Consider the following 15739-nt stretch of genomic DNA (forward strand, 5'->3'; position numbering starts at 1 on the left):
GTTTTGATTTGTCATTAAATTGAAATGGTTTACTTCCTGCTTTACTGAGGACTTTTTAAAAATAAAAATGCATTTATTTAGCTCTCAATTTAGCCAATTTTTGGTGGTGGTGATGGTTTTACAATAAGTCAATTAATCGAACCTTTTTCACCCCTTCCTCCAATGCTGGGAGTCATCTACCAAAACCAAAAGTTTATTGCTTTACCATCTCTGCCATTCAGGCAGGCAGGGATAACTATTTCTCCTGCTTATTCCAATTTAGAAATGCCTTCCTAGTAAGACTTGCTGCTGCAAAGCATTAACACTCCCTTATCCAGCTGCTCCACAAGAGGAGAGTTTGTAGGCAAGGCAGCAATGCTCAAAACAATGTTCAGGGAGTTCATGGTCGCTGCATGGGCACTATGCTTCAAATAGGGGTGCACAGTTTCCTATAGAGTAGGGTCTGTTTTCACCTACATGAGATTGTTTGTGTGTCTAGAGCTTCTTTTCTTACATTAAATAGCTCACACAGGAACTTCTTAATGCCCTCTTGGCCCTACTGCTCATGCCAGCAGAAGCAGTCTCTCACTTGTGAAATGGGGTCATGCTATTGCCTCCTATTAGCACTTTGGTGTTTTAAATTCAGCAGTTAACTTGGAGGTAAAGGCCCTAATCAGCAATTTAGAGGGTCAGGCCACTGTCATAAGGCCTTTCTCATCTGAACAAATCTGGATTTATTTGTTGTTCATTGGTACAACTGCAGCACAGGGAAATGCGTGTCACTCAGTGATGCTGTTACCAGTCTTGCGGCTCACCTCTTAACCCAAAACAAATTCAACACAATCTTGAATAAGGAAAGCCAGGAAAGGACAGAATTTGCACAGCAGTTAACTGTGCCAAGTACAAACATGAAAAAGCCCATATGCCACACAGTATCTCTTTGATTATAGATACAAGGCTGAAAGCTCAGCTCATCAATTTTAGCCAGAGGATTGCACAGGGAGCCTGAGCTATTGGCCACTGTGACACCCAGCTCTTCCCTTGCTTCACCAAGTACTGTGACATATGTGGTCGACACTGTGCCAAGATAAGAATCCCGTATCAGAGCAGGAAGTATCTGACTGAACTCTTTTTGCCACAACACGTCTCTTGACCACTTTTCATTCACTAGTCTCTGGGTTAACCGCAACTTAAAATATTCAGGCCATTGGTAAAAGGTAGTAAACTGAACTGGTCAAAGATCTGATCCTGGTCATTTCTTTGACTAGGTCATACAGATTTTTCACCTTTCTTGTGTTGAAACTAAAATATAGTGGGGAAAAACAAGCAAAATACCAGGAACCTCCCATCAGGACAGAATCATTAGCGAGGAAATTCACAGCCTCCTCAAAGCTCTTTCAAACTAAATTGGTAAATTCTCTTTTCCCTTACCTCAAATCTCCATTTCAGCCTTTGTGAACTGCCATGTGTATTTTACTGCTGTTTAATTCCCTTTTGAGTCACACCTCAGCCTTTCCAGTATTTTGTTCAGCCAAGCTGACAGCTCCACAGTGATGACTCCAGTTGTCCTCATTTAAACATTAACATTTATAAGAGCTCCCCAGGGTGTAGGGGACCAGCACATTTAAAAACCAGCCTCTTTTTAGATAGCTCTTCAAAAACTCTTATGACATAATTATTTGACCTGTGGCTTAACCTACTTGACTACTGTGTTAGTGAGCATTTCACCCTCAGCCAGCATAAAAGCATCACTTGCTTGCCTCTCCTGTCAGCTCCAGTATTTGCCTGACATGAACTCCAGTGCTATGTCTTTCTGCTTAGCTTCATCCAGTGATGAAGTGGGATTAATTTTAAATTCAAGCCAGTGGGATTAACAGTTTGAATCACGCAACAGCAAAGCCAGCCACAAAGCCAAGAACCAACTCCCAGCTCCTCGTCAGCTGCAAGAAGGCAAGACCCTTCTCCAACCATCCCGTGCAGTAGCTCACTGAGAACAAACTCAGTGTGCCTTTCTAACCCCGAAGCAGGAAGCTAAAAGCACTGAGGATATTTGCAATGACAGCAGCCACAGTGGGAGGGCTAAGCCCGTGCTTCTTCCATGGAACTCAAGACAAAGGAGTAAACATTCAATCTTCTCACAGGAAGTTTCTCTTCACGCTGTTTTGTTCACCAAAGTTTGAATGTACTGCATCAAAGGTTCATCTAAACCAGAAAACCTACTTTTTCCAGAATAAGTTCCCAAGCTCCAGCCAGTTGCAGCTGAAGGATTTCCTGAGCCAGAAGCAATGTCTTCTATCAAGACTCCTGGGCAGACTTTTCTTCCAAAAACTTTTGCAGGAACTTTTTTAAACTTGGCATACAAACACAGGCATATATATGTGGCACATTTTTTGTTGCTGTAGATTAGCTTAGAGGAGACTATGTATCACTGATAAGCAAAATGATAATTAGAGCAGCTGCTTGATAGAGGCCAAATGGTTACATAAGCAAAATGAATCCAGTTAAAATCCCATTTTTCTCACAACCACAGTCTTCTGAATAGTTCATTGTTCAGGCTGAAGTTTTCCATGCCTAAAGAGAGGGTTTTTTTTCTTATCCCACTCATGTCAAAGCAAAATCCCTGTAACTCTTTTTAGGTTACGGGAGAGTGATTCTAACCAAACTTTTTCCAGAAGAACTACAGTAAAAACAGATGAAATTTGACACTTGGCCATGACTCAGTAATCAATGAAAATTAGTGCTCTTTTATGCTTTGAAAGGAATCGGCTTTAATTTAGCAAAGTTGTACCTTTTCAAAACCAGTGTCCTATATACTCATGGCTGAGATGTTGTCTACAGGTGGATGTACTGCAGGGGTGAATGGAAGCATGTACTGACTTCGGAAAATTGCTGTAGCACCTGCCGCTCACTGAAGTCACCATATAGAGGAATAATTCTCTTTAATGGGTATGATGTTAAAAAAAATAAATATAATCTAGGGCTTGCTTTCACAAGATCTGAGCTAATCCAGTCTTTGAACTTCTTCCAACCTCCATCAGCTGTGAGAAGGCCCTGTACGTGCTTGGACTGTGGAAATTAGGTAGCAGAGAAAAAAGGGAAGGAATCAATAAACTATATTTTCTAAGAGCACTACAGAGGTTGAAAGAATCCGCTTCTTTCTTTTTTCTGGGAAGGAATACCTAGCAGCAGCTCAGCTTTGGGGAAGAAAGGAGAGTCCTCCCTCAGAAAACCCAATGATCCCCTGGCAGTCAGGGACTCCTCTGCGATAAAAATGGTGGTGATTAGGACAACTTAAGATAGGTCTTACCTCATAACCCTTATTTCTTGGCTGAGTGCTTTAACTCTTCTGCAGCCAGGGAACAGCACAAGTCCTGGGTAAACAGAAGCAACTGGAGATCCCTGCTGTTCTCTGTGCACTCCATGTGACACCAACAGTGGCCAGGTCATCTTCTCAGTTTGACCAGTTTCTTTAAGGAGTCAAAAAGGTTTAACATCTGATTGCTTAGTGGCACGTCTCCAGAGGCCCCTGTTGCCTCTGTAAGGAATTCACTGACTAAGTAATGCAGACAAGGCATGGACCTTCGTAGGACGAAACACTTAGAATTAACAGGCCAGTGATCAAGTTAGGTTACTCGAACTTCCTCCTCTGCTTTTTGGAGTATTTCCTTTAATGGTAGCCACACCTGATTACTTTCAAAGCTTGGTTGTGCTTTAAACAATGTAAGAAATATGTAATCATGTAACACAACATCCAGCAAAGCTATGAACAAAAACCAGCCCTAGCTTCACCATGTGACATTTTCTGAGTTCTTCTGATATACTTCCTCACACTTAGGCACCACTCATTTGCATATCTTTGTTTACTTTCCATGAATAAATGGTTCCCACAATGTCTGAAAGGTTTAATTTCTGGCATCAATCTTCAAAGGAATTCTTATGAAGCAATTTCCACCAAGTCAATTTATAGCTCTTTAAAAAAACAAACAACCTCTTCTGGGTTCCTTGGACAACTAATTGCAAGACAGCAATTTTGACAGAATTATAAAACAAAGAATAAATAAGGATAACACCATTCTGACTAATCTGAAAATTGCTATTGTGCTTTTTTCCTATTTTTAAAGCCTTCATAGCTTTTGGATGATGCACAACAGATTATCACTTTGAATTTATGCACCACCAGAAAACGCTCTGATCCAGCAGGCAACACTGAAACACAGAACACCAGAAGTTATTTATATGATTTAGACTTATTTATTTTTTTCCTCACGAGTTTATCTGTTCATCTAGCTTAATATATGTATCTATTTTGTCCTTCATGAAAGCACACAATGCCAAGTTTTGAGCTTTTTGAGAAAATGAAATGCAAAGAAAAGGTTGGCCAGGTAATATCACATGGAAGATTATGAAAGAACATGATGCTAGAATAACTTTTAATATTAAAAGCTCTATAACACATGATGTGAGGCAGGGTTAGACATGAAGAAAATAAAAATTCTTAAATTCTGTAAAATCTCAAGTTATGACCGGTTTACAAGTTTCAACCCATTTGCAAAGATGCCACTGTAACTGAATAAAACCTGTTCACATAAATCCAAATAGAAACAATCCATGAAAATTCCTGTTTCTTTCAAAATATAGAATTACTTCCAATATTAATTTTTGCAGTACTCCAGATTGAAGCATAATAAGTCTCTGGTACAAAATAAGAAACTTACATGTTCTTTCCAAAACATAAGAAAAATAATCATTGCAGAGTTAATCAACCTCTAATTACTAGTGTAGGAAGGCCTGGAATACTCTGAAGCATCTCAGCATAGGCAAGCAAGAAACAAGTCAGACTCAAGAAAAGAGTCAGCTTTGAAATCCTTTGGCAAAATAATACAGTTGTTTCTGTTAGTAACCCTAAATTACCTTTTATTTTTTATGGGCTCCCAATCCCACTAGTTGAGTTCTTAATTCTATCACTTGCCATAGAAAGATTTGGATCATGTGCTAGATGGTTTTACAGTAAATGGGTAGGACAGCAAGTAGCAAGATACAGAATAAGGAATTTATCCTCAGGAGTCTTTCTCATTTCAATGGGTTGCCTTTGATTCCACCAAGACTGGATTACAGCTTTAAAGTCCATCCTAGCAGTGGGTGGATCACCTCAGGAACCGACCAGAGAACAAAGCACATTCCAAAGACAGAAATTGCAGGACCTGGCTCAAAACTCTGAGCTGGAATTCAGGGACTTCACCAAAAAAAAGGAACCTTACACTTGTGCCAAGCCATCTGACAACCACAGAATTTGGGAGAACTTTCAGAGCTCACTTCCTTTTCTATCTGTTTGTCCAGCCTCCAGATTTCCCCTTCAAGATCACCAGGTCTGTTCTTCAGCAGCCACTTTCAGATAAAGAGTTATTCCTTGAATCATATTTTCTTTTGTCTATACCTTGTGCAAATGGCAGGAACTATTTAACATTTATGGGCATGTAACAGAGAAAAGAATCTGGCTCTCCATTTCTTAGGAAATAAATACTGAGGATGCTTTTACAGTGTTGAAATACTTCAAAACTGGGGAAACAGACGATGAAAAAGTGAGAAGAGCATTTAAAATGTCTACAATAAAAGGAAGTTAAGAAAATATGTTAAAGATTTATTTTTCCTTTGGTGAAAGCCAACATGGAATTCTTGAAATTCTTCAAGCTACATTGAGCTACATCTTCTAGATCTAAACGTGAAATTGCACAGGATTTAAGCTCATGCCTCCAAAGGCATTTCAACCACTGGCAATTTCTGCTCCCACAGGAAGGTTACCTCTTTTCCTCTACATCTTCTACAGTGTCTTTATTAAAAATGTTTCTGAATCATAAATTTTGTTTCTGAGTAGCAAGTTTTGTGAAAACCATAAAGTAATAAATTTATTGCAGAGAGGAGCATAAAATGATGTAATTTTCATGTTGTGAGCACTCTTACGTGTTTCTAAGAGAATCATCCTGTGTGAGAATTCCCTCTGAAGCCCTGGGAGAGAACTGGATTCAATTGAGTTATTCCCAGATGGCTAAGTTTTATACTTACAGATATTGAAAAGAGGGAAAGCTTGTGAATGATGCCAAGAAGCAGAAAATATGTTAGAGAGAAGAGAAAGATTGGGACTTTGCCCTCCTGTGTCCCATCACAGAAATGGGCCCCTGGCTTGAAAGTCATGTGGGGAAGGGAACTGTTCGTATTGTGTTTGTATTGCAGCACTCTGACCAGCAGGAACATTCACAGAAAAAAAAAACAAAACAGTTGATTAAACCACAAGCAATCCATTTAAAACAACAACAAAAACCTGTTGGAAAAGTTCCTGGGGAGGAGATGTTGTTTTTGGGGTGTTTCCTCTAAAATTTCCACAGAAAACCACCCAGATTTTAGGCTCTAATACATAACAGTCAGTGACTGATTCAACCCTTGAGCCATACATGACACTGCAGATTTTAGCAGCCAGGAACTTGTGATCCAGCTGTGTTAGCTTCATCTGCACAGAGGACTCAGATCCCAATCCCTGCAAGCAGGGTGCCGCTTCCCCCAAGTTGACTTCTCTCCCCCTTGGAATTAATCTGCTCCAAATAAAAGCTACCAATAAGCTTAATAACCCTTCTAGGATTTAATTCCATTGAAAAGCCAGGAAGCTCTTCCTACCTGTCTGTCTATGGTGAAAAAAAATGTCTCTCTGTGACTGATCATGAAATACTCCCCTTTAAGCAGCGTGACAAAAGTTCTCCAAATAATTTTTAGTGGTTTTTAAATGCATTATTTATAAGTTCCTTTCCTCTCTCAGAATTCCTTGCAGTTGGAATTGTAGCATTAAGGGAGCTTGGCTTTACAGGGAGAGACAAAAAAAGAAACAATAAAACTTTAAAACTTCCAATATTTTACAAATAAGCTCCTGTAAAATATCAGGCATCTAGAGATCACGCTGTGGTGTGAAATACTCTAAAGGCCTTATTGTCACTTCTTGGAGATGATCTATGTAACTCAGCATCTTCATTCAGAAATAACACATCTCTCCAAAGACATGCTGGAAAACTTTTTCAGACCATATACTGAAAATGTTACAATCTTTATATATATCCCCTATATACCTCTCTTTTTATACCTCATTTCTAAAATGGAGTGAGATGATTCAGTAATGCAACATTTAATAGAAAAATGTGCTTTCAGTCATCTGACTAAAGCTTCTCAGTTTGAGTTCAATTCCCAAAACAAGTTTTGGCAGGAAGAGATACTGGGGAGTTGAGGGGAAAACAGGCAGGGAAACAGAAGAGGAAAAAGAGCTAGATTCGTGAAACTGGAAGCTTAAATAAAATGAGCCTGCCTGTGAACGTTCATGCATTATTTATTAAATGTGATAATGTCAATTACATTTCAAAATGCCTTGATGAAAATTCAAACAAAATATTTTAAAATATTTTAATCTCCGGGCAAATTTTGAAACAACTCTATTGATCCAAAATTCACATCAAGAAATGGCAGTTCTAGATAGCCTAATGGATTAAACAGAGCTCTGTGAGTTATGGTGCCTTAAGGAGTACTGAAGTCTGTGCCAATGCTCACACTCCTGGACACCACCATCTCAGTACATTCCCTTTTGTATTTGCACTCATGTTTTATGCAACTTTTTTGAAATATAGGGGTTTTTTTGTCACTGCACATCAAGGTAAATTCTTTCTTCAAATACAAGAGTGTGAAAGCACTATTCATTTGAAAGTGTTCGATGCATCTTTCTGGTTTGTACTACTACAGAAACATGAAGAATCTCCTACATTATTTCAGACGGTGTTATCCAGGTCATCAGTAAGTGAAAGGAATGGTAACGTAAGGTCAGAGAGCATGTATGAGGATGAACGTGGCCGAATTAACAGCTGGGGTATTTGGCACTCAAGAATCAAATAAGAACTGACTGAAAATGCTTCAGGTCTGCAAACGCTTAAGATGCAATAATTTTTGGTATTGTAATAATTGAATTCTATGTGTGTCAAGGTGCTGAAAATGTAGGTTCTGATGAGAGCCACAAAAATTACTCAAGGACTAGTGAAAATGACTCACAGTTTGACAGTAAAAAAGGTCGGTATTTTTAATAGGTAAAAAAAGGTATAAATAGATTTGGTTACAGTGAGCAATCATATCCTAATTTCATGTGCTCTTTAATGTAGATCAGAATAAGGCATTATAAGAACCAACAGCTGGAAGACCAAGTTTGACAAATTTATATATGAAATTAATCCCAACACCCTCTTTTAAACTGATAAAGCTCTGTTTCAATCAGGCTTGTTTTTGTCACTGGCTGTATTGGAAAATATTAAATGATCCAGAAAAATCTGTCTGTCTCTACCAAAGATGTTGCTCCAGCTCTGTTCTTCTCCTTTTAAAGGCTGCCCTTTGCTCCCTTCTAGTAGAGCTCACACCATCACACTGTTCTAACTGATGATATACTCTGCAATAAATGTATGATGTTCTAATTCTAAAACTAACTCTTATTTGGCACTGTTTCAAATGCTTTTCTGAAACTCAAACCCAGGAATTCCATTGACTTTTTCTATTGAGTTATCTCCTCAAAGATTGCAGGGTTTGGGCACATGACCTACCCTGAAACCCATGGACAATACAATTGCATCTGTGAGTCATGAGTTTTCTCCAAAGCAGATTTCAATCTGTTGGAGGTAACCATTTGAAGGTTGTGGTAATCCCTTTATTTTCCCCTTCTTTGCTAAGGAGACTCCATCATGATTTCCTAGTGGCTTGCTCTAATCCCGTCCTTGATTAAATTAAGTGCCATGTCATACTACGTTGTTTGGCATGTTGACAACACACACACATATACTTAGGACAATCTTAGGACAAGCACTATTCTTCCCCCCCCTATTTGAGCACATTAAGATCTTTGAGGCATGATTTCACCCTATATGGGAACTCTTTTTCTTCCCTGCCCTTACTGCTAGCTCTGTCTAGTCATTCATCCCATTGTCAACATTGTCACTACTTTTACTGCAAATTAAGGTTAAAAATCCTTTCGCTTGACAGTAATTTCAATTAGCTACCTCATTTCACAGGGGTCCTACTTCTTTTTTTCCTTTTTATGAGCAAAGAACCTTTGGCAGTTTGTTGTAATTTTCTTAAGTCTATTCACTGCTTTTTTGCAATCCTTACACCTTGTCCTCTTTAAAACATAAACATTCCTTACTGGACAGTCCATGCTCTATTTTCTTTGCTCTGGATAATCTTTGCAATCCAGTCGGTTCCATGTAATGTTCACATCTTTGGCTTGATACAATTCTAAACTTCCTCAGCATTCAGATTGCTGAGTCCCAATATCTTCACCTCTATATTTATGAAAGTTTGCTCTTTGAAGTCAGTAATCCTAGAATTTAGCTTACATGACACAGTAGGGAATATGAACAAAGCTATTTTGGGTAATGCGGCTACATCAGTGTGATGTTCCACTTGAGCTAATATACTTTGCTCTGCTAGCCAGAGCAAAGCATGTGGCACTACAGCTTCAGATATTCAAATCAGCCCACTCAGAACTAATTTGGTTCTTTTTGCATGCTAGAAACTGTGGTGTAGACATAATTCTCAGTTACAGCTCTATGTCTTCCTTTTATCTGAACAGGTATTTTTCTTAATATCTAAACAAAACTAACTTTTGATTAAAGATACAAGCTTGTTTTCTACAGTCTTCCATAGCATGTTAATTACTTATTAAAAATACAAATTAATATAGACCACATTTATCATTACCTGTGTGAATAAATGTGTTAGCTCTGTATGGTCCTAGCATGATTAATAGTATGTATTCACCAGCCATGCACATATGATCACAAAGGAACATTCCAGCAATACAGTTACAGAAAATCCTGTGTGTACATATATACCTGTGTCTAAGCCAACCTTAGTGACTACAGCAGGTGCTATAACCAACCAAAATTAAAAGAGTTCTTTGGCTGCTCTCTCCAAAAGTGACAGTAATCCAAAACAGCTTTATTTTTGCTGTCCCTTTCCATTTCTTTACAGCCTACCTCATTAGTAACATATAGTGCTACCACATCACCTTTGCCTTTACTTCTGCTCTCCCAGAAAAGCACACTTTTTGATACTCATGTTCCAATTGTAATTGCTATACTTGATCTCACATCCTGCCTGAGCAGTTGAAGTTTCACTGTGATGCCAATTATCTTTTTCAGAAACATACAGGAACCTCAGTTGTGTCTGTCTAACCTCACTCAACACCGTACCTGACCTTTCATTACCTACACCACCATCTACCTGATCACTATGCTTGGTGGTAACATTTCTTTCTTACCGTAACAGAGCTACAGAATAATTTGAGTTAGAAAGGACCTCTTGAAGTCTGTAATTCAACCTCCTGCTCAAAGCAGTGTGAGCTTCAGAGTAATATCAATTTGACCAGGGCCCAATTCAGTTTTGCAGACTTCCAAAACCCCTGTCTATTCCCTTTGCCTCTGTGATTCCTTTTCCCCTTATTCCCTCCCCACTTACCTGATTTTTCTCTTCCATGCAATAAAACCAGGCTTGAGAAACCATGTGTCCTCCCAGACCTTCTCAGCATTGTTGTCCCCTATCCTTTTCTCCTTCACAGGCCTGCAGAACTCTGCTGAACGTCATCCAGGCTGCAAGGTCTTGAAGCCTCAACCTCTATCAGTCACTATCCTTTACAGACTCCAGTAGTTGCTTTTGTTGTGAGATCACAGGTGAGCAAAGAAAGCATTTTTCTTCCTCAGAAGTTCCTTCTCAGTGTCAGGTCTAAATATGTAACTCTGCCATAGGATCACAGAATTGTTAAGGTTGGAAGGGAACTTAAAGATCATCAGGTTCCAACCTCCCTGCTGTGAGCAGGGACACCTCACACTAGACCAGGTTGCACAAAGCCTCATCCAACCTGGCTTTAAGCACCTCCAGGGAGGGGGCTTCCACAACCTCCCTGGGCAACCTATTCCAGTGCCTTACTACCCTCATGGTGAAGAATGTCTTCCTGATGTCTAATCTCAATCTCCCCTCTTTCAGTTTGAAACCATCACCCCTTGTCCTATCACTACCCTCTCTGGTGAAAAGTCCCTCCCAGCTTTCTTGTAGGTCCCCTTCAGGTACTGGAAGGCCGCTATAAGGTCTCCCTGGAGGCTTCTCTTCTCCAGGCTAAATAGCCCCAACTCCCTCAGCCTGTGGTCAGGCACACTGGTGGCTCATGGCTTTTTTTATTGGCAAGGTTAAATTCCATCTGGGATTTGGCTCTCCTTACCTGATCCCTAGCTGCTTGGACAACCTCTCTGTAATCCTCCCAGGGTACCTGCCCTAGCTTCCACCTCTGTATGCCTCCTTCTTAAGTTTGAGTTCTTCTGGGAGCTCCTTGCTCATCCACGCTGGCCTCCTGGAGTTTTAGCCTGACTTTCTCTCAGTTGGGATGCATCGCTCTTGGGCCTGGAGAAGGTGATCCTTAAGTATCAGCCCACTTTCATGGGCCGCCCTTCCCTTCAGGATGTTATCCCATGACACTCTCTCAAGCAGATCCTTGAAGAGGCTGAAATCTACCCTCCTGAAGTCAAGGGTAGTAAGCTCACTGCGAGCCCTCCTTGCTGCCCTAAGGATCTTGAACTCTACCATTTAACGGTGACTACAACCAAGGCTGCCTTTGAGCTTAGCATCTCTGTCCCTGGCAAGCACCACAACACTGTCTCCTGGACCAGCCCAACTGAGAGGCACTTGGTTTTTCTTAACAAGGAGTCCTCACTAACAGAGATGAGATCTGCTCCATGTCTGTATGCATCTTTGCTCTTCCCTTCAACTGCAGTTTAGCACACCTTCTCTTCTCTGTCATAGACCTTTCCATACCATCCTCTTTGCTCATTACTGAGATTCACATCTCTGGTTAGGAGATACACACAAAAGTACCCAGATTTCAGAAGCATGTAATCAGCAGTCACTGAAAGGATTTTGGTCAGATTATTCATAATGAATTTCTCTCTCAGGAAGAATACCCCAAAAATTGTCTTTATTTGAGGCAGGGCTTTTTTTTCTTGTAAATCAACCAGCTCAGTAGGTGACGGGTCTGATGGCGTTCTGCCAGTCCCCACTATTGCCACAAAGCATCACTATTTTGCTATGGGATACAATACCAGGCACTTTTGTTTATACACATGACCATTATCATTGCTACAAAACAAAAGAGCTGGAATAAAGGACTAGCAGCTTTAGACTCCCTAAAGCACTGCCTACCAGTCTTAACCATCACAAGATCTTCCTAAGCAGTTAATGTCTCAAGCAGGCAGATAACTGGGTGTGCCTTTTACTCAGTCTTATGTTTCAAAATTCAATTATCAAGATGTCCTTCTTACTTCATAATTTCATCTTCACATTACTTGCTATAATCAAATTTCCTTGTTACTTTTTGTTTCTATGGTATAAACATCACTACTTAACTCAATTTAAGTCACAAAATACCTCAAGAAACACCATGCAGAAACTAAGAAAGTAAAAGGAGGTTTGTGTTACTAAACCCTCATTTATATCTAATTGTAATGATGGAACATACCACATTCTTTTACTAGGAAACGTTCACATCTTGGCTTCACACCTTAACTTATTAGGGATCAGAACTCCCAATTTTCAGTTATTAAAACTAAGTTACAAGAAATATACAAGGGATGAAAATGGTGGACACGGTAATATTTTGGATAGATAAATCTGGAGGAAAAGTGGGTCAGCTCAAACATATCACTCATCCAGCACAGTGTACCATATTCAGTATCAATTCTATGTAGTTTTCTGCAATTCTGCTAACAGAGAACAGAGTAGGCTGTTCAAATATATCAAAATCTACCCAGTGAATGTATGAGCAACCAATGGCACAAGATGCACACAAGATTAGTGTGACATAAACCAAAATTCAAAGTGCAAAAGCTGTATGACTGAGGAGTTTAGCTTAAAATTGAAAAATCATTTGCACCTCTCAAAAAAACCCACAAAAAACCCTAAATCCCAAACAAACCCAACAACCACTCAACAACCCGCCCAAAAAAACCCCAAACCTTTCCTGGCTCCCTTAAAGTTAACAATTATTAGGATCATTTTGAAGACTAATTCTTGACACCAGATGAAATGCTTACAAGACAAAGACAAGTAAAGAAAGCCCTGTCTGAAGGCATGATTGTTCTGTGCTTTTAGTAAAAGCAGTAGCAAATCAGGTAGCAGGCTGTAGAATGAGGAAACAGTAAGACATCTTTCTCTTACAGACCTTCTCAGACTTCTCTGAAAGTCACTCTAAAATAAGCATATAAAGCAAGGTTTGCATCAATCACCACGAAGCATAGAGGAACCTCCTCTCCAAATCCCTCCCCACCCCCTGCTGGTTCTACTCTTTTCCAGGCTCTTGGTTTCCCTTATTTTAATGCTCCTTCCTGCTGGTTTACAGCCCCACATCCCAGGGAGCCAGCTTTCTGCTGCCAGGGACTCTTGTTACAGTACCAGGGAAGCACACATGTTGTCCATTTCTTCCAGGTGCATTTTTTATTCAAGCCCCACTGAAATCAGTGGGAGAAGTCTTCGGGTGTTGGATCGGAACCCAGTATTTTCAGATCTTTTGAAATGAAATGAGTCTTACAGTTTTTTTTTTTAAAGTGAGATGCTGGAAACGAGTCTACACCCAGCTAGACAATGCTCGACTGGAATTTCTGAGGTCAACGCAAGCAAGCTTGACATTTCTTTTAATTATGGCACCAGTAAGACCATTTTAGAAACTTTTTTGAATTTTCCACTTTAAAGTTTTGAAATAAACACTGTAGGCATATAAGTAACAGCAAGGTACTCCTCCAGGTTGGGCTAGTGAGTGGGCATCATCTAGCCCCATCCATTCTCAAATGTCACCCTTACATAACAGCTCCTGTTGGCTGACCAGCTCTCAAAATCAACAGCTCAAATTCCATTGCCTGAGTTTCCTCAAAGCTTTTCATAGGCAATTAAAATGCTGCTTTAGGGAAGATGACCTGGATTGTGTTAAATACTCTAAGCTTCAAAAAAAAGTGTGAAACGTAAGATTATTTTCAAGTGGATATGGTGACTTGGACATGGCTGACACATTTAAGTGTAGTTTGTGGTGTGGCAAGACTTTGTTTTGAACATAAAAGTCAATAAATGTGTCTTCTAATTGTAATGAGATTTTCAACTGTTATTTTGAATACTGTGGTGGATCACTTTAGTCTTTTACCATGACATCTGCATTTTAAGGCACATAGTTTGGCACCTAATGCTTTATCCAGCACAAGACTTGTTTGAATCAGTGAAACATTTATAAGGTAATAGGGCAGCAATTTTTATTTTTCTGACTATCAGCTAAAGGATCTGATATTTTCTACATTGCTCAAGTAACTCATATGTGTCAAGAAACAACCTTTTTGCAATTCTAGCCTACCCTGATGTCTCTCTGTATTCCTTACAGATGCTCTTCTATTACATTTTATGCATTTTATTAGAAAAGCAGCTGACATTTTATGACGAATAGCCCTACCAACAATGTAAAGTGCAAGTCTAAATCAGAAGGTTTTAGATCCTCAGTATTTCCTTATACAAGTCCCATTTTCTTTTGCCTAGGCACCCACAGTTTTCCCAATGTTTAAAAAATATTGTATGTATTTATGATGGAAATTTCAAAGCCAACAAGAGGATTTGGATGCCAGACTGCAGTTCATTTTAACGAGATCTGAACATCCAAATTCAAGCACAGACTGAACATCAGGTTTGTATCCATGCTAGCGAACAGCTACCAGAGCTAGCAGCTATGCAACACCCAAAAGTATACTCAATCTGATTCAGCAACACCTTAGTTATTCCAACCACATAATCTACAGGGAACTAAGCTACCTACTGCCACAGCGAGTTGGTTCCGTTGTGTCAGATACAAAGAGCAAGAAGCTGCAAAGCAAACCAAATTCTAAATATAAAACTCCCACCACAGTGTATCCAACTACAAAGTCACAACTACCTCCTATTCCAATTAGAGTTCTTACAAGATGTTCAGGAACATGACCTTCCATTCTCAGCCAACCAGTGCCAGTTCCCTCCCTGCAAGTATTATTCTGTGCCCTTCATCCCCAGGGAACCAGTTTTCAACGAGCAAGGTAGTCAGCATGAACTGGGAGGAAGTCTAATCCCAGTGGCCACACAGGTCCGTGCTGGCCAACTGGATTGCCAGTTGGCTTTTGACTACATGAGCTGTAGAAGTAGAAGTATAAAGCCATATGGGCACAATCATCAGTCTAGTGCTAGGTGATGTTCTAGTAACATTTTTTGTCAGGGCAACATTTTCTGGCATATAGGTCTCCCAAAGAGAAGAGTTAAACATAGGTCTTCAGGAAGCAGTTAAAGAAAACAAATGACACACAGCACAGAAAAGTGATGGCAACTGCATATAAATGATAGTAGGAATCGGCAGCACAATAGATTTTAGTAAGGAGGGTTCATTTTTATCAGAACTATTTTTATCTAAAACTGCTTTAGGAACAGTTCCTGTCTTCAGCTGAAGATTAAATACCAACTAAATATGGACTTGTGTAGGCAGCTAGTGATTTTAGTATAATTTTATAAAAGAGGTTTATGAACTTTTTTCATCTGTAAAGTATGGATTCCCTAAAAATACGAAGATTTTTCCTCTTCATACAGGAATCTGCTTCAACGTCAATTTGATGACCACTATTGGTAGATGGAATTTTGATATCCATTTGGTAGT

Source organism: Apus apus, chromosome 4, assembly GCF_020740795.1.
Source record: "Apus apus isolate bApuApu2 chromosome 4, bApuApu2.pri.cur, whole genome shotgun sequence".
Taxonomy (NCBI): Eukaryota; Metazoa; Chordata; class Aves; order Apodiformes; family Apodidae; genus Apus; species Apus apus.